This window comes from Cupressus sempervirens, chromosome 7 (genome assembly GCF_028749045.1).
Source record: "Cupressus sempervirens isolate cs-2001-9-10 chromosome 7, ASM2874904v1, whole genome shotgun sequence".
Classification (NCBI taxonomy): domain Eukaryota; kingdom Viridiplantae; phylum Streptophyta; class Pinopsida; order Cupressales; family Cupressaceae; genus Cupressus; species Cupressus sempervirens.
Genome location: NC_143124.1, coordinates 909,320,533 through 909,346,421, shown reverse-complemented (window position 1 = coordinate 909,346,421; position 25,889 = coordinate 909,320,533).

Genomic DNA, 25,889 nt, shown 5'->3' with positions numbered 1-25,889 from the left:
GGCATGAATTATAGCAACTTGGTCTGGAAGCTAGTGTGGAATGGATTAGAGTCTCCAAGTGCTTAGATATGAGCCTCTTGAAGGCTTGAAAATATGAAGAACAACACTACTCATCACATATTGGAGTTTTTATTTTTTGACACTAGTGAACTTGAAATCTTCTGAATGATGGCCCCACTAGGAGTGCCAAAAAATTTTGACAGAAAAGCTTGCACACTTCTCCAAAGTTTTTACCTAAGGACAACCTTGTGAAACATGGAAACAACCTCCAAGTTGTGGGACTTGAACTATGAGGTTGAGTCTCCAGAGAAGGTCGGCTTCCTTTTCTATCAAGATGCACTTAAACTACACTTGAAGAGAAAAGGGAGAAGGAATACACAAAAGTAACTACCCAATCTATTCTAAGGAGGTGATGCACCAAAATAGGGTGTTCAATACTACCTCTATCCATATATGCATAGTTAACTAGCTATAATGTCAAAGAATATAGATTCGTACCTTGTTTATCTAACAACCACATGTAGATCAGACAACAAAAGAATGCTATAGGAAAACTTCACTCAATATCATTCAAATGCCAAAATAGATACAATCATGCAAATTGAAAAATATAGATGAGAACATTAACTAAAGGCAAAAAAGTCTTGCATAGTGTGTTAATAGATGAAAGAGATACAATAGAGAGTTCCAATGGCTCAGAGGCAAAGGGAGTTTACAATGCACATGCAAAACATGCCAAGGAAAAATAGAGAAATGATCTAATATCTGAGAAGACAAAAAATGTGCTTTTATAACTTAAGCATAAATAGATATTTTTGACAAAACCACTTCTCAACCACTAAATCTAGCCACTATTGCAAATCTGGAAAATATCTAATCCTAGTACAAAACTAGATGTTGGTAATTCACTTGTCCACCAAACCAAGCTCTAAGAGGTCAGGAACAATAGTCATTAACTTTTGGCTGAATAGATGGATCAATAGGAAGGATAGAGTGTTGCTTTACATTTATCAGACCTAGGGAATGATAAAAGTGGTTACAAGAAGTCACAAAGATTAGATTCATCATCAAGGACCTACTTCCACTATCATAAGTGCATCAAATCAATTATTTTATTTGGTCCACTAGAGTCAAACCATCAAGCCTTGCCACATGGACCAAAAATCTTTTACCATTCTACCACTTTGCAAAGTCTTCTTGCTTTGATTGCCCGTGATCGCAACTTTGCCACCACCTTTCTTCAATAATTGTTCTTGTTTGCGAAATTGTGACCAATTGGTTATCACTATTTTGTAGCCTATCCTTGACATCTTTAATTAACTATCATGACCTTGCAAAGACTAAGATCCTAATTGCATTCGCATTGTTGCCACTTTGACCTAAAGTTCACCTTCTAACCTTTTGACCAAGAAAAACAAAGAAATCTCTTGATCACAAATCTAGTAGTAGCTTCCTTCTTGACATGATGCAATAGTGCACTGGCCATAGATTTGACAGATCTAATGGTGCAAAATGTATCCTTGAAACAATGAAGATTTTTCCCTTTCCGCACTATCGTGACTTAAACCATAGTATGCCAAACTCACTATGCGGCCAGGTGAAAACAATGCAATAACCCTGTCAAGACCCTAACTTGGGTTGAACTAGCTAACTCAGTGATGATGCAAATGCAAATAAATTGTGCTTTTTCCACCTTGACCCAAGTTAGCACCTAACTCACTATGACTATGTGAATTGCATGGTCACAAATTTTTAATGTTATAAGGCATAACATGAAGACAAAGGATATGGCCAAGGTTAAATTATTTTCTAAAAACCCTAGGTGATCATTGAATGACTTACCATATGAATTTGATTTTCTGGCAGGAGGGCATTTTTGTTTAACAGTTAGTATTGGGGCTTATGGTTAAGATTAGATTGAGTTTGAAATTGGTTAATATCATGGTTGGGTTATGGTTTTGAATAGGGTTAAGGGATATTATTTGGGTTAAGAATAGGATTAGAATTATCACTAGAGTTGGTTTGCATCATGGTTATTAATATGGTTATCATTTAGGGTTATGGTTAAGATTATATTTAAGATTTAGTGTAAGATTATCATAATGATTAGGGTTTAATTATTTTTTTGATAAGGGTTGAGAGTTAGAATTAGGATTGGGTTGGGATTAGAATTGGTAAGTATTATGATTGGGTAAGGTTTTTAAAAAGGGTTAAGGCTATGATCGGGGTTAGGAATAGGATTAGAATTATGGTTATAGTGGGCTTACATCATGGAGTTAGGATTCAAAGGAGGTTTATGGTTAAGCTTCCATTTAAGACTTAGAATAAGATTATCATAAGGATTAGTGTTTACATCATGATTAGTACTATATTTAGAGTTAGGGATTTGACTACGGTTATGGATTAGGATTAGGGGTTATGATCCGGATTAGAATGTTGGTTAGGATTAAAATGAAGGTTGAAGTTTGCATCATAGTTAGAGTTATACATTTGATTAAGGTTAGGGTTCAGTATTAGAATTAAACATACAATTATGGTTAAAGTAAGATCCAATGATAGCTATTGAAGGATTCAATCTCTTTGGAGCCCTCTTGTTGAAGATTGTAACATCCACATTCATTCAAGCATCTTTCTATTCAATGATCCATACAAGATTGGTGTTGAAGATCTAATGCAATTGATTTGAGACATCCTACATTCATGTGGAGGCATCCATACTTGTAGATTCAAGGATTTGAATTTTCCATAAGGATTTCAACATAAGAAAATTGAATAGTTCCATTTACTTTGTTTATGTATATTGCAATTTCAATTCCATTTTTAAATTCCAAATTGGGGTTTGACCAAGGCAAACCCCTCATCCAACAACAAAACCCTTTTTCTTTGAAAATCAGGTGTAGGGCAATGAATATCAGTGCATATTTGAGTACCCTTTTTGATGAGCTTTTAGGATCTATGAACAAAATTTCCATCAGAGTAGTGCAGGTCAAGGTCAAAAATAAAGGGATAAGATCTTACCTCAACTTTGGGTCAAGGTCAACTTTCTTCAAAAAGACAAAATATTTCTGGGTTTTCTCTATTTTTGCATTTCTAGTCCATGTCCAGTTGCATAATTTCCCAAAACTATATAGACATAAGAAAATAGCATTTTCCAGATTCACTCTACTTTAAGTATTTGTTTTTAGTTCAATTAAGATTTCAATACATACTTTTCATAATAAAATATAAGGTTTTCTTCTCTATTCATATTCTCCATAGATTGATTCTTTTGTACATTAACCTTTTTGGTTATTCAATTTGGATCTCTCCTTTGGATATTTGGATTTAGACGTAGATCTTATATCCTTTTCATTCTTATACATTTTAGATGAATGCTCATTGTCCATCTTACATTTTGGTGAACCCGTGATAGAAAAATCTTTCTTTTATGGTGTTAGATCTTTCATTTATTAGATTTATTTTATGTGTTTGCACCTCATATAAAGTTAAAATACAAAAATATTCATTTTTTCATGCTTTATGTTTTCTTAGTTTAGTTCATTTGCATTGCATTGATATATGAGCATTACTAACTTTAGTTCTACTTATAATATTCTAGATAGAAGAAGTCGTAGACTTATGGGTGCCTTTGATTCTAAGTCTTCCTCTCGTTTCCTTAGGATCCCAGATGACAATTTGATTATTCATGATTCCAACCCTATTATGGAGGAAAACTCTTCTAATTCATCTCATGATGATGATGATGCTTTAAGAGCTCCTCCTGAACAAGTCCAAAAAAATTCAATTGAACTTGATAAAATGGGTAATTAGCTTATTCAAGAAAACCATAATCAAGATTATATTCAAGCTATAGAGGCTCTTAAGAAAGTCCTTTATGATAATGATCAAGGTGTTAATCTCTTGCATGGCATCACTCACCTCCTACATTTAGATGTTAAACCTTTATCTCAATAAGCTCAAGATTTAGGATTGATTCAACAATAAGCTTTAGTCTATCATTTCTTACACTTTCCCTAGTGTTTTTAACGTTGTTGTGTCTACAATGTCTTTTAATGATTCAACAATTATTAGTTTGGCTCAAATTGTGTCATCTTTACAACAAAAACTTGCTTCTTTAACTCAAAACAAGTTTAGAATTCCTACATGTGACATGGGAAGTCCTCTATCCTTAGGCATCATTTGTACTCCTATTCCTCAACAAGTTGATATGCTCTGTCTTGAGAATTACAATAGAAAAGAATACCTTGTTACTGATGTTAAAACATTTCAAGTCCTTTATAGTGACTACATTCATGACCATAGGATTTTAGCCAAGTTGTTTGCTTGAGATCTTTGTGATAAGGCATTGCAATGGTTTTGTTCCTTGCCTTCTTATTATATTGACTCTTTTCCAAAAAAATTCAATGCCTGTGTTCAACAATTTCAAATAACATTGGCCTGCAAGTGTCTTTAATTGATTTAGTGCATTGTAAACAAAACACTAAGGAAAATTTGACTGAATTCATTGGTAGATTTAAGCATTTACATGCTAATATTTCTTATCATGTTCCTGATATTGATATTCAACATATGTTTATTTCAAATTTGCAAAAGCATGTCAGAGATAAGATTCTTCTTACTAAATTTACCTCTTTTCAACAACTTAGTGCAAAGCTTCGTCATTATCAATTACAAGTGAGCCAATTTGAGACAAACACTCCAATGGCTCTTGTTCTAGTTGATAAGAGTGATATTGCTCCTAATCCAAAAAAAAATCAAAAGCCTAACCACTATGTCAAGATAAACAAACAAGTGAATACAATTGTTGATCAAGTTGTTGTTGCATCTCACAATGTTTCTTCTGCATCCATTTCTTTTTGTTTGAATTGTATGTTTACTCCTCTCTAAATCTTTATATTCTATTATGAATAGGTTGTTAACTACTAATATGATAATTTTATCTCCTATTAAACCTCTTATACCTTCTACAATTAGGTCTAAATATTTTGATCCTAAAGCTTTTTGTCAATACCATCATCAAAATGGCCATGATACTGAGAAGTGTTATTCTTTAAAACATAAGGTTCAAGACTTGATTGATTCTAATGCCTTATTTTTGGATAATTTTCATGGTAGTGGGAACAAGTTTGTTTCTCCTCCTAATCAAAACCTTCAAATATATATGAATCCTTTAACTAGACATGATACTAATGTCATTTCTCAGTCATCTTCTATGGATATTCTTTATGATTCAAAGATGGATGATTTTAAACATATTGTCAAGCAAGTAGAGAATGTTGATTCATCACAATCTATATCTCCACTTCAACCTCAAACTCACCCTCAACTTCAACCTCAATTCACATAACAACCTCAGTTTAAACTAAAAACTCAACCCAAACCTCGAAAACAATATAAGAATAAAAGACCTTGGGAACTCTTGATTACTTTTGATGACTTTGAGATTGTTAAAGATTCTGATGGTCCTCTTTACATTTATGCTAATATTGCTAAGATACCTACACACAGTTATCTAGTTGATCCTACATCCTTAGTCAATGTTATTACTAAAGAAAATCTTTTTTATGAAAAACTTGCAATGTGATTCTTATGATACATTTGATGTGTGGATTCAAATGTGTAATGGTTTTCTTTATCCATCATTTGATTCTATTGATTTTTCAGTTGAACTTTGTCATAAAATTGTGAACAGTACCTTTTTTTTGTTCCTACTGCCAATCAATTTCAAGTTAAGCTTGGTTTTCCTTGGTTGAATGTCATGCATGATGTTGCTTCTCCTATTCATAAGTGTCTTAAAAAATTTCATGATGAAGAAGTGAAGATGATTAACCATAGTTTATTTCAACCTTCTAGGCCCGTCGATTGTGCTACACTTGACTTCTTTTGGCCTTCAATACCTAATTCATGTCCTTCTCAACCTAATAATCTTTTTTTCTCATATCAAGCCTATAAGCATCGCAAGATTCTAGATTTAAGCATGCCTTTGATGGATCTTAATTGTGGTATTTTTCCTACACATTCCAACCTCCTTTATCTATGGTTTTTGGTTTCATTAATCAAGCTCTCTCTCTCTCTCTCTCTCTCTCTCTCTCTCTCTCTCTCTCTCTCTCTCTCTCTCTCTCTCTCTCTCTCTCTCTCTCTCTCTCTTTATATATATATATATATGTATGTATGTATGTATGTATGTATGTATGTATGTATGTATGTATGTATGTATGTATGTATATCATAAATATTATCGATAAAAGAGGCCCCAAAAAAAAAATTGGGCCATATTTTATGGGTAATTTTGGGCCGACATATTGTACTTAATATTAGAATTAAACCATGGACAAAAATAACAATTACATGCAAATATATCCAATAACAGAAAATAATAGATCACACACAAAAGAACACAAGGCATCAAGATTTAACATGCTTCACCCAATCCTTGGGCTACGTCCACCAAATAGCAAGTCTGATATTATTACGATCCAGTGATTATAACCTAATTACAATCCATAATCCCTTACAGCTCAATACTGCCACAAGAACCAATTTTGCATCACAACTATGAAACAATCCCTAACCCTAAGCTCTTTTATACAAGTATTTTTACTGCTTTAGGGTTATAATTAATAATTATATGTCAGCCCAAAATGTTGATAAAATAGGGCCCAAAAGTACTTTCCTGATTAGTCACCATAATCTAACACTTAATTTTGTCAATGGTTAAACTCATATTGGTGGGTTGGAATTTGCATCAAGTTTTTCCTTGGGGAAAAGCATGGCATAGGTTTGGTGGGGCCACACCTATGCCTTTATGAACCAAATTTTGACTAAGGCATTTAATCAATAATTTTAGTGATTGTTGTAATTTTATACAGTCATCCCCATTGATTTTTTGACAAAATAAAAACCCATTATAGGTCTTACTATTCTGATTTTAAAAATATAAACTTTATAGTGTTATGAGTTCATTTGCTATTTTTCAATTATTCATTAACCAGAAGTATCTCTTAAACATAAAATAGTGAGATTCACTAAAACTTTAATAACTTTTTAAATTTTTCATATTTTTAAAATTAATTTACATGTCATCAATCTTCACACAATTCTTTTGAAGTTAAAAAAATCCAAAATATTTCTTTTGATTAAATAATGGCGTTCGTACATGAGAGGTTTTAGAAATTAGCTCAATTGTCAATTAAAATTTTATATAAAAAATATTCATTAAAAATTTCAAGAAAATTATTCTCATCAATCTTTGGTGTGTCAGGTAACTTTGTTTAAAAGGATTCAAAAAAATTCATTTAGTTGTGTCAAATTATCATGTATGTTCATGAGCATGGTATGGTCCTAAAACAAGCATTTTGAAAAAGTGATTTTTAAAGATCCATAAAAAAAAATAATCTATCATATGGGTATACAAATAAATTACATATTCAGAAAGGAGATTTCATGCAACTCAAGAATATCATTCATAAAATTGACATTGAAATTAAAGTTTAAACTTCCTTTGATCGTATTGGAAATGGTCAAATTCCTAGCTCATGAAACACAATATGGAATAGAAGCTTCTAAATATAAAATAATGTACTCAAGCTAACATTAGAACATTGACAACAACATTTATTTACTTAAAATGACTAATTTTTTATTAATATAGTAATATTATGATAGAATTGATATAATTTAACATCAATGTTGTAATTTCAATTCTATTTTTTAATTCCAAACTAGGGTTTGACAAAGGAAACACCCTCATCCAACAACAAAACCTTTTTTTTTTTTTGTAAGAGTAGGTGTAGGACATGAATATTAGTGTAGATTTGAGTACCCTTTTTGACGAACTTTTAGGATCCACAAATAGAATTTTTGTCAATGTAGTGTAGGTCAAGGTTGAAAATAAAGGGGTAAGATCATACCTTGACTTTGGGTCAAGGTCAACTTTCTTCAAAAAGACAAAAGATTTAATATTTCAATACTTATTTTTCATAATAAGATACAAGCTTTTCTTCTCTATTCATATTCTCCATAGATTGATTCTTTTGTGCATTAACCTTTTTGGTTAATCAATTTAGATCTCTCCTTTGGGAATTTGGATTTAGAGGTAGATCTTATATCCCTTTCACTCCTCTACATTTTAGATGAACACTCATTGTCCATCTAACAATAATTAATAAATCCTATAATGGTACTACACATATTTAAGTTGAGTGTTATTTGGGGTAATTATATAGTTCAATATGTTATGTAATATAGTCATGAAGGAATAAAACATATTAATTTATAAATTAATGTTATAAGTTAATAAATAGTATTTATGATAAGTGGATAATTAGTGATCAAATGAATTATCATATTATATAAAAGGAAGCCATAATATAACAAATGATTTTAAGAACATTTGTCAAAACATGATTGAATGGGTGGTTGTTCCTATACAACTCCCTTTACAAGAAATAAATATTTTATACATAATTCTTGGATGTGTGAAATGGAGGATGTAGAGTACTTTGTAGAGAATTGGTGATGATATTTCCTTGAGGTGTTTTGCAAATTCTTGAGTGGGAATGTGAGCATTGAGAGAGTTTATATTGCAAAGTTTATGTGAGTTACCAATGAGTCTTGACAAGGATAAAGTTGGTGTATTTTTTATTTTATTTTTCTTTCATTTGTTGGAGTAGCCTATAGGTCTTCCGAGTACAAATTACGATTGGATAGAGCCTTCTCTTTTTGCTTTTTAATGTTAGTATTCTCCGCAAGACTAGAGGTAGACATTGAACTAATCAATAAGGCTCTTGTAAGCATATGATTCCATAGATAGTTGATGTCTTTTGCATATAATTGTTAAATGGATCTATCGATATCATGTTTTACTTCCTTGGATTCTCCATGTGATGTTTTAGTATATTTGATATTCATGAGTTAGATTTTGAAAATAAATCCTTATTGTAGTTGCAAATGTTGGTATCTATATATTGTTTGATATTCTTTGGATGATGTTTGATATTTTCAATGTACTGTGAGTGATTTATGATAGTTCCATGACTTTTTGATATTATACTATGTTTTTAGGCATTATAGTTTTCATAGAAGTGAAGTGATGAAAGTAGGATTCACATTGCACTATCTTTCCAATTTTGGAACAAATTTCTATGTTAGTTTCTCATTCAAATTATAGATTGATCTTTCAATTGGGTTGGGTTTGATGAGTATTTTCAAAGGAATCAAGAGGGCATCAAATGGGGGTCTCCCTAAAATTGTGTTTCCAAGATCCTTGGTTTGCCTAGTTTCATGTGTAAGCCCAATATGCCTTGTTTTTTCTTTAAAAAACTTAGTAGTTCATGACTAATTGTGCAATTTTGAGGCCCAAGTGCATTATTCTCATCACCAAATACATCACTCTCATGACCAAGTGTGTCTTTCTCAAGCCCAACTACATAACTCTTCTAAATAGTCAAATTGAAGGACATTTTTGTGTTTCAAGTTGAATAGGTAGCAGAGGTTTACAGGACCTTTTTTTGGATAAATTTTACTATTATTACACTAAAGTAATCACGATATCATTCTTGGTACATTTTGACACCTCCTCATACGTTTTCAATCCTTTTTAATGCAAGATTAGGATTTAGGGTTGTCCAATGGTTAAGTGACAACTAGAGATCGCCTAAACATAATTAATAGATGTTGTCTATCATTATTGCATGTAATATGTTGTAATTAGGATCTTGATGATTTTTGTGATTATTTTTATGGGTAGAGTGTTGGAAATACAATTGAAAAGTAAACTTTGGGAGGGGGGTGTGAGGGGTGAATCGGTCCTTCAAAACCTTAACCATAAATTCATTCACCACACATCCATCTCAAAATTTACATGTAAACTAAAATAGCTAGCTAAACATACTCATCCATAGTATGAAAGAAGATAACATTCAACACATGTATGACACAAGATATTTGGTTACCCAGAAACTCTCCAATGAGAAGGTAAATTTGGGTGGGGATGACACCCAGAAATCTCCACTACTGTAGTAATAAAGTATATCCAATGTAGGTTACAATATTTGATCATGAAACATGATCTACCCTGTAAAAGGTGTTCCTCATTAAAAGCTTACAAGATTTTTAGATATTACCCTATTAAACTACTTTATTAAGAGATTTAATTGATTCACCTATTATATAGTCTCAACAATGATCATGTGGTTAGCACTCTACTGCTATATAAAAGATCACCTCTTTCTTGATGTCTACTTGATGCTAATTGATCAGATGTATGTGTTCTATCCTCTAACCTCTTTTCTCTATTCTACTCTAACTAATTCTGTAATGTATCTCAATTCACAATACATTAGTCACCATTAATCCTCTGTTTGCACATGAAAACTTCTCTCTTTTCTCATTCTATATTCATAAAAAGATTAGGGTTTGTCCTCCTTAAGAAGACCTAGGTGACTTAGGGTTAGGTATGAATCAACAATTGTAATTGATCCATCTAGTCACTTAATCCTTCCATTTAACTGATTGGCTACATGCACTACATAGGGATACTCAATAAAGCTTCATTCTTATCATCTAGGATCGCAAAATTATCCTCAAGTCAGCTCCAAAATGGTTTGCATAGTAGTTTGTGCCATTACAAACAACTCTATCAAAACTGTATTACTCAGCACTTGAAGTCCTTGATGCTCAGCATCAACTGCAACTTCAATGTTGTAACTCAACATCTGAATGACTCATCATCCATTGGTTGCTCAACATCTGAATGAATCGACATCATCTATCTGCTCAACACTTGAGTGACTTGGCACAAACTATTTACTCGACACATATTAAGTATCTTATTTGGCATGCATTACTTGTTCAATATGAAAAAAGTTCTAGCTTTTAAATGACTTAACTGTATTGACATGCATATGTCAAAACCAATCTTAGATTAGCATAGAGAGCCTACGCCCAATAGATAAATGGCTTGTGGTGGGTGTTAGGGCCTTAACTAACTACAAATAAAACTCACTGATGAGTTATCTTAATCAAGTGATAACCTAAATAAATGAATTGGAAATGGGGGATTTCACTTTTAAAATAATAATTTTATGCTTTTCCCATGTCACTAATATTGGTAGAGGCTAGTAAAGGTTGCAGATAAGAATTGGAGAAGGTGCCTTTGTGATGACACAATTGAGCAACCTTGTCTTCATGAAAAATATTTGGGTTTGTGTGTGCCTACTTAGGTGGCAAGGTCTAGATGGGATATGCAATGGGACTCTCCTATCTTGTAGCCTAGAGTCTTTATACTTATGTTTTCCTCTATTTCTAGTAGTTTTGTATGACTTGTCATCTTTTATGCTTTCATGTTTTCTTTCTCTGGAGCATTTTTCCATCCTAGAAATTTCCTATTTTTCACCTTTGATGTGGTCCATAATTTATATCTCTTAGCTCATAGGAGTGCACCTTTTGGTCCCATGTAGTTGTGTGGCCAATTTTCATCGAGTTACTATTCATAGTGTCATGGATTCCTTGTGCATGCTCCTTTCTAGATTATCAATTGAAGAGGGCTTGGATTCAAAAATATATTGTGAAGGATAATTGTCACCTTTCTCATGAGGCTTAGCATCCTTATGTTAGTTCTTTCCTTTTCCTTTGGAAGCCTTTAGAGTAAAGTGATTTGCAAGAAATGCATGATGCTTTAATGGATTAAATTGACCTATATGTGTTGAATTTGTTTGTTCTCTTGTGACTTGAGCTACAAATTCATCAAGAGAAGGCATTTTGTACGTACTACCACGAAAATCCATAGTAGCATAGAATGTAGAAACAAAGATTAAATATCTAGGACCTAGCTTGGCAAGAATAGATAACATCAATTGTTCATCCTCTCTAGTAATGATACTATTAGAAATCCTAATCCAATAGAATTGAATTTAGAGAAAAACACTTGAATTTTGTCAAAATATCAAGGATCTAGTCCTATGAGGTTGTTCTCCATTTGTTTTTATCATTCTATCAAGTTTTCCAAGGGTTCCTCAAAGATTGTCCAAGCATCATGGGGATGTGTATAAGATGCAATATGATATAACAAAGTGGGAGAGATGGATGATCTAAGAGAGTCACTTGATTTACCCCTTTGATCAAACCATTTCTTCTTTTAGAAACAATTTTATATGGTTCTAGATCCTACCCAAAAGTGATTATGTTCAATCTAGCACTTAATAAATTGAAATAATAGTAGATTCTTTCTATTCATGATAATTATATGAAGTGAGGATTTTGACTTTTCAAAAATCCATTATGTAACCAAAGAATGACTAAAAATAATGACTAATGCTTTCAAAACACTCATGCAAATCATTAAACTAAAATCTAGGGGTTGATGAATTACATATATAGCCCCAAAGTGACCTATTTTTAAGAATGGTATTTCCACTTGAAAACACTAAAAATTGATTGCATATCTACGAAGTAACAAAAATATCATGCACTTTCAAAAAGAATTGCACCTAAAAATGGTACCATATGCTCCCAAACTAAGCTCCAGAAGTTAAAAATGCATGATTAGATAGGTACAATAAAAAAACTTGCAATTTCTAATAAATCTAGCTACCAAAATCCAAAAATAATGTCACTACTAGAAACTTCACAAAAATCTACCCCATACCTAAAAAATTGCTTGAAAAAAGGGTTAAACATGACCAATATTTGAGTTGAAGATAGTAGTTTTCCATAATCCATTACAATATTTGTTGTATTTTATGGACAGATTATGTTCCTTTTTTTGCATCAATGTTTTGGATCACACTCTATGATCTATGATCTGAAATATTGATGCAAAAAAAGGAAGACAATATGCCCAAAAAATATAACAATAAATGAGCCTCTGAAGATAAATTAATAAATTGAAAGTTAAATGAAGAGGAGTGGGGATATATGACCTAGTGATGATGTCTATAAAACTTGCAACTAATTTTGATGGTTGTATGGTCATCATAGAAAAAATGGTAGTGGCACTTGTTTGATATGCAAACAAGTTTCAAAAATACCCTTGTTGAGAAGATGATTTGGTAAAAGCCCACATTAGGTTGATGTAGATCGCTAACTAGGAAGATCATACTAATGATTGGATTGTACAACCTATGTGGCACTAACTATAGACTGGCTTATCTAGTGTGTTGAATGGTTAATGTGGTTATATTTCCCAAGTGTTGACTTGAGATTAGTTGTCCTTTTCTAATGTGGCAAGTTTGATGGTCGATGAATATACATAGACCTCAGAGCTATGTTGTTGTTGTTATCTTTTGTGAGCACCATGTGGCATTGCACTACAAGGTGGTGAGCTAAGCTAAGTCACTTACATGTAGACTATGGATTTAGTCCCACATTTGGTGGGATATAGGTTTTAATACCATTATAATATGTAGACCCACCCATTGAATGAAAAGGTACCAGATTGTATTGAACTACCAGTTTATGGGACTGATGACCAAACTCTATGGTCTATACATATGCTTTGTGTCCTTTTGTTTAATTAGCTAATGTATAGTGTGTAATTGTCAGGGGTATGGATTTGGCTGAGATTAAAAACAAATTTTTAATCAAAATGTACCACACAAGGATAGAGTGGATCATACACTCAATCTATGAATTTTTTTTAAAAATTTGACTCTTGTCAACCATAGGCAAATTTATAGTCAAATTTCACAAACCTGCTAGAATCAATTATGCCTAAACTATCAAATTCTGCACTCAATTGAATCAATCTAATATTTTTATTCTTTAGGAGGACTGACACCTTGAAAGCTCAGATGCCATGTTAGAGTTCTAGGTGACCCTATAACTCCCCCTTGATCAAATGTAAGATCAATATAACTTCCATAAAAAAAATGGCAAGATAGTTGCATTTAGATGCAAGAAATATAGTATTTATAATGAAAATAATTGAAATGTACATAATAGGCTTACATAAATAGGTAAGGCAATAAGATACAATGACTATACAAGGTGGAATCACATGTCCAACAAAGGTGATCATCCTTCATTTTGTAATGAAATATGTGGCATATGATGATAATAATAATGTGATATCAACATTGAAGGTGAATCTCACACATAAAGTGGAATAAGATAATTAATATCACCACCTAAAGTTGAATTCTCATATGCCATGTGCTAATATAGATGCAAACTCCTAGGTGTTTTATATGTAAACTACTATGCAATGCATTATTCTAAGCAAGCTTAAGTGTAATTCATGAATATTTAATTACATCAACAGTGTTGAATTAGTACACATTTTGTATCTTGTCCTATTTTTACATGACTCTTTCTTCCCATAGGGATAGTGCTAAAGATAAATCTTGATGGTTCTTTGTTGTGGGCATTGGGAATGGAGTTTCTTTTGGTCATTTCTTTAGGTTTTGGTTGCTTGTTGGTATTTTCTTGAAACTTTTATTTTAGGCTAAGGGTGCATGTCAATAATACTCATTTTGTGGTCTTGGGAACATGATTAATCAAAATTAGTGTTGAATCACTGCTCAGTTTATTTAATTCCCCAAACTTCAAAATCTTACAAAGACACAAAACAAAGAGAAATAAAAGGGAAAAACTAAAGAACAATAAGAAGAGAAAGGAAAGAGAGTGGGTTTCCCATTATTGAGTGATCAAGTGGGGTATAAGTTATTAGGAAAAATAGGAGGAACTTTTTAGAATTCTCTAGAGAAGTAATAATCCCATTGGTGAAGACAATATAATAAGATAGTGCCATTTTAAGTCAAGATTGTACAAATTAAAACATAGTGTTGATTTCTCAAGATATTAGAAAGGGGTTTCTTATGTGATCATTAAATAATAATAAACAAAAAATTTCATCTTTGGATGTACTACCTTCAAGAATAGTTTAGTATATTTGAAAAGAATGAAATTTGAGAGTTTTCCAAGGTAAGGAAATGGATCAGTTAAACATACTTAGGAAAATAAGGACTTTTATAGAGTTGGTTAATAAAGTTAAAATAAATGTTCACTATAATAAATGTATGATTTTGTGAAATGACAAGAAGGCTAAGTTATTATAAAGATTAAAAAATTTCACTATTAATAGGGCTTAGAAGGTTGATCTTATAGTTAACCCCCAGAAATATGTGTTTTAGAGGGGCCCTAAGTTCAGTTGGGTGAAAAATAACTTTGATTGTGCCTCAAAGGGAAATGCAAACTAAAGTAGAGGAAGTTGTGTGGATATATACCATTCAAGCAAGGTGATGAGTGAAAAAATAAAATTCTTGGGCATTAAGATGAACTTTCTCTCTTTTGGACATTCATCCAATTAATTAAATATGAATAAAAAACCAAATATTATTTGTTTCTCATTTGGACATTTGACCAATTTATCAAATATGAAAATGTAAATATTGTAGCTAATCTTAGCACATCCTACTTCAACTAGGAGACCATAAGCAAGTAGTGATTATTGATTTCCATAAAGGTTATTATAACTAACTTATGTTTAAGGAGCAAGCAAGTAAATGAAAAATCAAAATTAAAGGACTCTCTAAGTTGAGATATAATAAAAAATTAAAAACATCACTTAAACACTTTTTAAAAGATAGGAAAATTCAACAATTGACTAGATATCAAAATTAAATAGATCAAAGTAACTACTATACTAATTTAAAATATATTTCCATTTTTAGTTAAGCTGTTTCACAATTTAATAATAAAAAATATTGGATTGGACATTCAAACTAAGCTACAACAAATAAACTAACATGTTATGTTCCATTCATATAACTTTTATTTGAATTTAACAATAGTGAAAATTTTGCTAGAATATCTAATCACATTTTAACATAAGCATGTAGAACAAATAAATATTTTCTAGAGGGTCTTCATTTTTCAATTCTTCAATTTGGAATGGGACTTCAAAAAATATACAACCTTAAAACAAGATGAGATTTTTATTTGGGGAAGAGATAGAGATATCTAAAATGAATCTTCTTAAGGCCACTTTTTCATTCTTAAGTTCACTTAAAGGAAAGTGTCACCACACATATCTTTTAAAATTTACTTCAATAAACATTTTTTTTTAATCTTAATTCACTAGTATACATATGCAATCAAAGATCATACTTGTCTCATTATTCATGATTGAAAACAAAGTTACCACTTTTACCTAATCATGTACCACTTATTAATTGATTATTTTCTTCTATAAAATTTAACTACACTTGAACACTTCTTCCTATGACCAATCTATTCAAGAGTATAAATTAATATGTTTTCTTTTCCATGAAGAAATGAGAGTATAGTGAGAATCCCAATTTCTATCCACTTGTTTTCACATAGATTATAGTAATTAATTTGTTTGTCAAAGGTCTTGGTTAGAGGTTTTGTTAAGTTCTTAGGATCCTTGCAAATGTACAAAGCACTACCATATTCTTGGTATCTGTGTTACAAATGAAAATGACCCCTTATTTATAATGAGAAAATGATAAGAAGAGACATGTCCCTTCATGTTTTATATATATATATATATATATATATATATATATATATATATATATATATATATATATATATATATATATATATATATATATATATATAAGTTCTCTTATATAATAATAAACTTATATATAAATTATATTTGACCTATTTATCTGACAAAAGCTACCAAACATCAACACTCCCTCTTAGCTAGGAGGATAAACACACGTATTACTTCAAAGTAATATCAAGTTAGCAAGATTAAGGATATCTTTGATTAGAAGATATCCATCATTTTGATATCACATTTGATATCAAGAGTATCAGTCTCCCAAAATATCAAAATGTGATATTCACCAAATACTCAATAAGATTTGATATCACATATGATATCATGAGTATTGGTCTCCCATAATACATGATATTCATCAAGTACCCAAAAGTGTTTGATATCACATCTGATATCATGAGTGTTGGCCTCCCAGAATATCAATGATATTCACCAAATACTCTGAGTAATGGTCTTCCAGATTGTTGATATGCAAGATATTCACCAAATACTGTGAGTAATGGCCTTCCAGAATATCAAGTTGCATGATATACACAAAGTACTTAGTGAGTAATGGTCTTCTAGAACATCAAGACATGTGACATTCACCAAGTACTCTATGTAATGGACTTCCAAAATATTAATATGCATAACATTCACCATGTACTAAAAAAATATTTATAAGGTATGTGCACACACATTCTCATAATGCTTACCATATAAACATCCACCATGCGAAGTATAATCTATCATGATCTGCATAGGCATTGTAAGATATTATATCTGTAACGCCCCGCCAAGGGATCCAAAAGAATTAACCTAAAGTTTCACTAAGTTTGCTAAACATTTTTTTTTTTTTTTTTAAAGTAAGAAAGTATGACATACACATCAAACAAATAGTAGCAGAAGCAATAACATGTAATCATCGACAAACATACATTGCAAGTTACATTTCTTAAAGATCCCAAGACGTTGAGTCACGTTTAAATTTAATTAATTCTAAGTCTAACAACTAACACATACATATAAAAGAATAATCAGAAACTCCAATGTCCATAATATACATTTGTTCTGAATGCTCCTTGGCAAATTAATTCGAAATGCTCATTCATCCACTGTACATGTCACAGGGTATGAAAGGCTTAAAAGAATATACATATGTAAAGATCAAGATACAACATCCTCAAATCCATGATACAAAGTACAGTAAAAATATATGAAACTATTCACCATACATGATACATCCATACATCCATAATGATAAAACATCTATCATAAAATCTAACCATCCATCATAATAATCCAAGAACATAGTGAAGGTAAATGCCAATCACGAAATCTCCAGCCACGGTGACCACGGAACGGATCTCAATGGTAAGAGTAAAAGCACTACCACCCGACCGCGTGGAACCTAAATGGTCCACTCCCACCGCGCTGAGGAGATAGTCTCAAGTCCCAAATAGGATAACAAAACCTATAATCATAAATACTCTTTAAGTCCAGGAAATCCTATAAGTATGCTAACTCAAGGGTTCCAAAATAAAGATCGACATCTAAATCCCAGAGGTACCACAAGACACGTAGGAAACCTAATATGCAAGCGGGAAAGTGTCATCGCAAAAGTCATGTAGAAGTTACCCGAGCAATCCCTTAGGAATCCCAGGTCCCTACTGATCCTGCGGCCACTAGTATCCTCTCGTACTGATGAGGCATACTATGGAATGCAAGGTCATAACCAAGCATCCTCTCTACCCCATCCTAGTCTGTACTAGCACTCATGGCATGGGAGAGAACATACAATTATCTTGTTAGGTTCATTTTCTCTCATTTAGTGTAAATGTTTTCACTTATTAAAAATGACTTACAATGGGTTTCTCAAGGCAGCCTCTTAGGGCTCCGACCCCCATTGCAAGCCACTTCCCGACTCTACACATAGATAACCTACCCTAGCTCATGAACTCATAAATCAAAGAATCATAATAAAACCATCTCAGTCCTATACGAGCAACTGAAAATATCATAAAAAGATAATCCACAAAATATATCAGTTCTTCATGAGCAACAGATAACATCAAATAGTAATCAAGTAATCACGACAGTTCTCTATCAGCAACTGAAGGCATCAATGATAAGTCACAAAATCCAATGGTTCTCTAATGAGCAACCAGAAAGTAATACAAGTATAACTGATCGAGACTCAGAAATGGTTATCAAATATAACTGATCGAGACCCAAAAATGGTTAAGTTAGGTATTCTCAAATACATACATCTCAGCTTCACACAAGGAACTGGAAAGCAATCACAAACAGTAAACACAATCATGTCATAGAGCACTTCATCACATTACCATGGTCAGGTTAAGAAAGATCGAGACCAAATCATCAAGACATCACATTCACAAACCCCGAGCCTCTGGTAACAACCTGAACTGGTCAACGCTAAACCAACCCCAAAACATTCAAAGTACAAAGACAACATCAAAGTCTTAGAGATTGGATCTGAAAGTATATTATTTAAGTTAAGGTAAGGTTTGTGATTTAGTTTAATGTCGAATTCAAGTAACGAAGTTTTCACAACTACCCTTTTTCGAATAACCCATTTCTATAATAACTTTCATTAAATCAATATCCAAATTTATAATTTAGTCAAATAACATTCATTAATAATTAACTTAATTAAACTAATTTTAATTAAATTAATCAATATTTATTAGATCTAATTACTTATTTTAATCCCACTACTAATTGTTAATTTATTAATATTTAAGCAAAACTATTAATAAATTAAAATCTACAACTATATCTATACAATTAATATTTATTTATTAAATATTTAAAAAGTTTAATATATTATAAAAATTGAATATATTATAATTTTTATTATTTAAAATTTTTAATTAAATAAAATTCGTTCTTTTTATTTAAAAAAACGAAATCTCACAAACGTTTATAGCCCGTCGGCTTTGGCCGCAGGCCTGCGGTCGCAGGGCCTGCGGCGGTAGGTACTCTGTACCTGTCGTCGCAGTACCTGCGACGCAGGTACTCTCGGCCTGCGTCGACAGTGGGGGCGGGTATGGGGTAATTCCCTCCCCCCCACTATATTATTATATATATACTTTATATATATATATATATATATATATATATTTTTTTTTTTTTATATGATTTTATTTTATTCTAATACAAATAAAATAAGTTTTTATTTTAAAAAAATTAATTTTGTTTAATCTTTTTTTTTTTATAAAAACAATTTCTTCCAAAGGGTAAATATGTAAAATATAAATATATATATTTATATATATATATATATATATTTATTTATTTATTTTTTTTATTTTTTTATTTTTTTATCTAGAACTTTTCAATTTCATTAAAACAAAACCCTTATCAAATTAGATCTTAATTTCTAAATCAAGAAAACAATGGTTCTAATTAATTCATCCAGTCTCCATGGATACAAAAATTATTGACGAATAATTTAATAACTTCACAATATTGAAAGCTTAAAACTTTCATCACAGAGAATTCAAATCTACAAACCCCAGACACGAAGAAGGCAGGAAGGGATAATTTGCATATTTAATGGATAAAAACACAAGACCCTACCTGATCTTGATGCTATTATGCAACCTCCAAAAAACTGTATGCGAATTCGCTCCTCTCAATAACCTTCCCTTTCAAGACTTTCTTCGTATCAGCCTTCTGAAATTTGCTTCCAAAAATTGTCTTCCTCCAAAAATTCTCATCCAAATTCGTATCCCCCAAAAATGAACCCCCAAAGTTGTGATAAGCAAATTCTCCTCAATTCGGGGCACTAATTGTGCGTTTACCCGAGAAGACTCTTTGCATAACTCAGTTAACTCAAATTATCTTTTATTATCTTTTCTAATCCTTTTGCATTCAACTTTCATGAACATTAAGTTGAATGATTAAATAACTTTATTTAAAATTTCACTTGACTTCAATTCTTAATTATTTTATTACTTTAAATCTTATGTGCACTTTTAAGAAATTAAAATAACATTATTAATTTTTATAATTTAATCTTTTAATTTAATTCTTATATTTAACTCATGATTAGATCATGCGATCTAGAATTCTTAATAAATTAATATCTTTCAACTTTTTAATTCATTTTAGAACTTAATTGATAACATATTTAATTAATTTAAATAACAATAATATTTAGCATTTATTTTAAAAATGAACTCCAAATATATTATTATTAAATTAAATAAATATTATCCTGTTCTAAATATATCTTAAACTTTAATTTCCAACTTTAATTCTTTTATTTAATTAATTAATTAATTAATTAAATATAAAGATATCATAATAATTCCTTATTAAATTAAATCATTAATTAGTCTTTTTAATTAGACTTAATTAATAGAAAATACACCAAGGACTCATAAAGCAACATACGAAAACCCATCATAGAAAAATACATACCAAATCAAACACAAGGGTTATAATCACCAAATTACATCATTTGATGCATTCGGAGAGTACTTAACTCAGATACTTGTCCTAATTATCAATTAGGACAATTGGCTAAAGGGTTTAGGATTTGGACTTAAGAGTTTATCTCCCCTCTCTTACCATTGAGACAGTGCGATAGGGTACGCTCATCCTGACAATTCAGGGAAGTCGATACCCGGTACCTGCAACCTGCATAAAATCCACGCATGTACAAACACAATATTCTAAGCTAAACAGGCAATGGCAGGAAGTGGTGCATCGTGTAGATCCCGACTAGCAGGTGACTACGACTCCCTTCCTTAACCATATCAGAAACACCATACATAAATAAAATAGCACGCACACCATACACATGCAGTATGGGGTAAGTATCCATAAGAAACACATGGAATAATGAACCATCTAACTAATCATCATCGATAACCAAAACCATTGACTAATCATCATACATGCATGAAATATAGAGTACCAAGTAATCTCATCATATAATAAACTGAGTGTAAACATCATCTGATAATCTCTAAAATAATAATACTACTCATCAAACATAATTTGGCCTAAAAGAGTTTGGCAATCATATCATAAATGTAGCTCAAAAAATGTAAACTAGGGGTAGGCACTACATCCACCCCCCCTAGACTTAGGCTTACTCCTGGAAGCCTATAAACAAATAGGGATATAAATCCCGTAATCTAGATGCATCCTCCCATGTCGCTGAAGAGTCATCAGTAGGGTCCCATTGGACCCTTACCTGCTCTATGGTTCGACCCCTGAGGGTCAACTCCCGCTGCTCCAGAATACGAATTGGCTCCAAAGCCAGCTGCCCATCCTCTACCTGTAATGCATTCCAATCAAGAATATGTACAACATCAAGAATATACTGTCTAAGTACTGAAACATGGAAAACATCGTGAATGCGAGCAAGGCTGGGCGGTAAAGCAAGATGATAGGCAACTGGACCAATCCTCTCAAGAATATCGAATGGTCCCACAAAGCGAGGTGCTAGCTTCGAGCCCTTTCCATAACGGATTGGACTCTTCCACGGACGCACTCTCAAGAAAACCTTCTCACCCACAGCAAACTACTTATCTGACCTATGAGCATCAGCATACTTCTTCTGCCTATCCTGTGCCGTTGTCAAGTGCTCTCGGATACGCACCACCTGTTGCTCCATGTCACGAAGCATCTCTGGGCCCAACAGGATGCGATCCTCAAGGCTATCCCAACTCAAAGGTGTACGACAAGGGCGTCCATATAAGGCTTGGAAAGGTGCCATGCCAATAGAACTGTGATACCCGTTGTTGTAAGCAAACTCCACTAGGTAGAGATAGTCCTCCCAATGAGTCTGCCTATCCATCACATACATCCTCAACATATCTTCGAGAACCTGATTCACTCTCTCTGTCTGTCCATCTGTCTCTGGGTGATATGCTGAATTGAAGTTCAACTGCGCTCCAAGATCATGCTGTAGTGATGTCCAAAATGCGGAAGTGAAAACATGATCCCTATCCGAAATGATCTTTTGGGGAATACCATGCAGTCTCACAATGTCACGCATGAAGACATTAGCTACTGAAGCTGCAGTGTAGGAAGACCTGATTGGTGCAAAATGTGCCACCTTGGTCAACCGGTTAATGGTGACCATGATAGCATCATGTCGACGAAGAGTCATAGGTAATCCTACTATGAAATCCATAGAGATGATGTCCCACTTCCATGAAGGAACGAGATTTGGTTGCAAAAGCCCTGCCGGATGCTGGTGTTCTGCCTTGACTCTCTGACACTCAAGACATCTAGCCACAAAATCAGTAATGTCGTGCTTCATCCCGGACCAATAGAATAAACGTCGCAAATCTGCATGCATCTTCTTGACACCTGGATGTGCCGAGTAAGGTGCACGATGGGCCTCTGATAGGATCAATATGCGAAGCTCATCCAGTAGCGGCACATAGATCCTTCCTGAAAGTCTCAAAAGGCCATCTGACTCTAGGACATAGCCTAAAAACTTACCCTCCAAGGGTCTCCCTGAATTGATCTCACTGCACACCTCCAAATACCATGAATCAGTGGGGAGTGCCTGAAGTATCTGACATCTCAAATCGACACTAAGAGTCATAGATGATATCACATGTTTCCTGCGACTCAAAGCATCAGCTACGACATTCTCCTTCCCCTAGATATACTTCACCTCAAAGTCATACTCGCACAAAAACTCCATCCAACGCCTTTGCCTAGCATTCAGATTAGGCTGCGTGAATATGTACTGAAGACTACGATGATCGCTATGTAGTTCAAATCTGTGTCCCAACAAGAAATGTCTCCATCTCACTAAGGCATGAACTACTGCTGCTAACTCAAGGTCATGTGTAGGATAATTCAACTCATGATCCTTGAGTTTGTGTGACTCATATGCAATCACTCGACCATTCTGCATTAGAACTGCTCCAATACCCTCGAGGGAAGCATCTGTACACACCATGAACTCACCTTCTGGATCAGGTACTGCTAAGATCGGTGCACTGGTCAGAAGCTCTTTGAGTTTCTGAAAAGCTTCTACACACTTTTCTGTCCAAAGAAACTTCTTTCCTTTCCTCTGAAGGGAGGTAATAGGGTGTGCTATTCTGGAGAAGTTTTGAACAAATCTGCGATAATACCCAGCTAGACCCATGAAACTACGAATCTCCGACACAGTAGTGGGTGCAGGCCAATCTACTATTGCCTGGATCTTCGCAGGGTCTACAGAGATACCTTCGCCTGAAATAATGTGTCCCAAATACTGTATCTCTGATTGAAAGAAATCACACTTTGCCGCATTGGCATAAAGTTGATTATCTCTCAAGCAATGCAAAACTAAACTCAAATGTTCCTCATGTTCCTTTTGGGACTTAGAATATATTAGAATATCATCGAGGAACACAAGAACAAATCTATCAAGATAGGAACGGAACACCCCATTCATTAAGCACATGAAAATTGATGGAGCATTCGTCAGCCCAAAGGGTACCACTATGAACTCATAATGCCCGTAGCGAGTTCGGAAGGCGGTCTTATGAATATCAGCCTCCTTGATGCGAAGTTGATGGTATCCTGACTTAAGATCAATCTTAGAGAACACTGTAGCTCCCTTGATCTGATCAAATAAATCATCAATCCTTGGTAAAGGATACCTGTTCTTTATTGTCACCTTATTCAGCTGTCTGTAATCGATGCAAAGGTGCAAAGAACCATCCTTCTTCTTCACAAAGAGCACTGGAGCTCCCCATGGTGATACACTAGGTCGAATACTACCCTTGGCCAAAAGTTCCTCTAACTGCAAACGCAACTCACTTAGCTCCTGAGTGGTCATACGGTAAGGAGCTCTAGAGATAGGTTCCGCTCCTGGAGTGAGCTCAATGCTAAAATCAATGTCTCTCTTCGGAGGCATGCCTAGAATCTCACTCGGAAAGACATCAACATACTCCTGTAAAATAGGGTGATCTAGGGTCTTCCTCGTAGATTCTTCCTCATCAAGCTCATTTACCGAAACGGCAAATACCTGACACCCCTTACGAAAGCTTCGCTTAAGTTGCATAGCAGAGATCATCCGTAGGGATATAGGTCTCGGTATCCCCACAATCTCAACATCCTTCCCTTGGTCATCCTGACACATAATGGTCTTCTTTCTGCAGTCAATACTAGCCCTATGAGAGCCAAGCCAATCCATACCTAAGACCACATCGTAGGAGCCAAGAGGAATAACTCAAAAATCGACTGAAGTCTCAAACCCTCCTATGCTAAGTCCACACTTATGAACCACCGAATCTGTGGAAACTTTAGCACCTGAGGCTAGTTCCACTTGCCAACCATGGTCTTGCTTAACCGGCTCCAGCTTACACTTATCAACTAGAGATGGAGAAATGAAAGAATCTGTAGCACCTGAATCAAATAATATAGAGAGAGGTGTACCTCGGATAGCTCCTGTAGTCTCAACTACTGTCCCCTGATGGTCTGCCTGACGGTGATCCACCGCTGCAAATACTCTATGAGATCCACCTGTATTTCCGACTGTAGGCTCAGATGCCGCTGGCCTGGGTCCTGAATACTGAGATGCTCGCTGTGGGCAGTATGCTGCAATATGACCAATCTGTCCACACGAATAACATCCCGTGCCTCTGCCAGATCCTCTCCCTATAGGTGGTGCATTCGACCGCTGGTGGCTACCCCTGCTAGCAAAAGACTGGTTGCTCTGTGCAAGCCGAGATTGCTGATTCTGTCTATTACGTTGAGCATTGCGATTGATCCTAGAGTTGGATCCACCGCCACCACTCTGTGCCTGAGGGTAAAATCCCTTATGCTGCTGAGGCTGCTGCTGAGAATACTGATTCCTCCTAGGGAAGGGAGGCTTCCTGATTCCACCGGAATTGTGGTTGCCCTTAGATCCTGCTATAGTAGGCGCTCCCACAAATCCTCCTTGCCCAAAGTTGACACTCTGCTCTACTAGGATAGCTCGATGTACCGCATCCTTGAGGGTCTTAGGCTCAAATACCTTAACACCCCCAATAAAATAGTTGTTCAAGCCTCGAATGAAATGTTGTGCCAACTGTGCTGGGTTGTCACTGAATCCCGAAAAAGGCATGAGCTCATAGAACTTGCGCTCATACTCTACAACGGTCATAGTGAACTGTCTCAGGTTATGGAACTCATCTGCTCTATGCTGCTTCCATTCCTCTGGTAGGAATCGCTCATGAAAACTCTCCAAGAAAATCTCCCAAGTGACACTACCCATGTCAATGCCCAACTTCTTCTCCTCAATAGTCCACCAGGTGGCTCCAAATAACTCTAGATTGGTAATGGCAAACCTCGCTTTGACATTACTGTCAAAGTCCTGCATAGCAAAAATCTTGTCAAGGGCAAT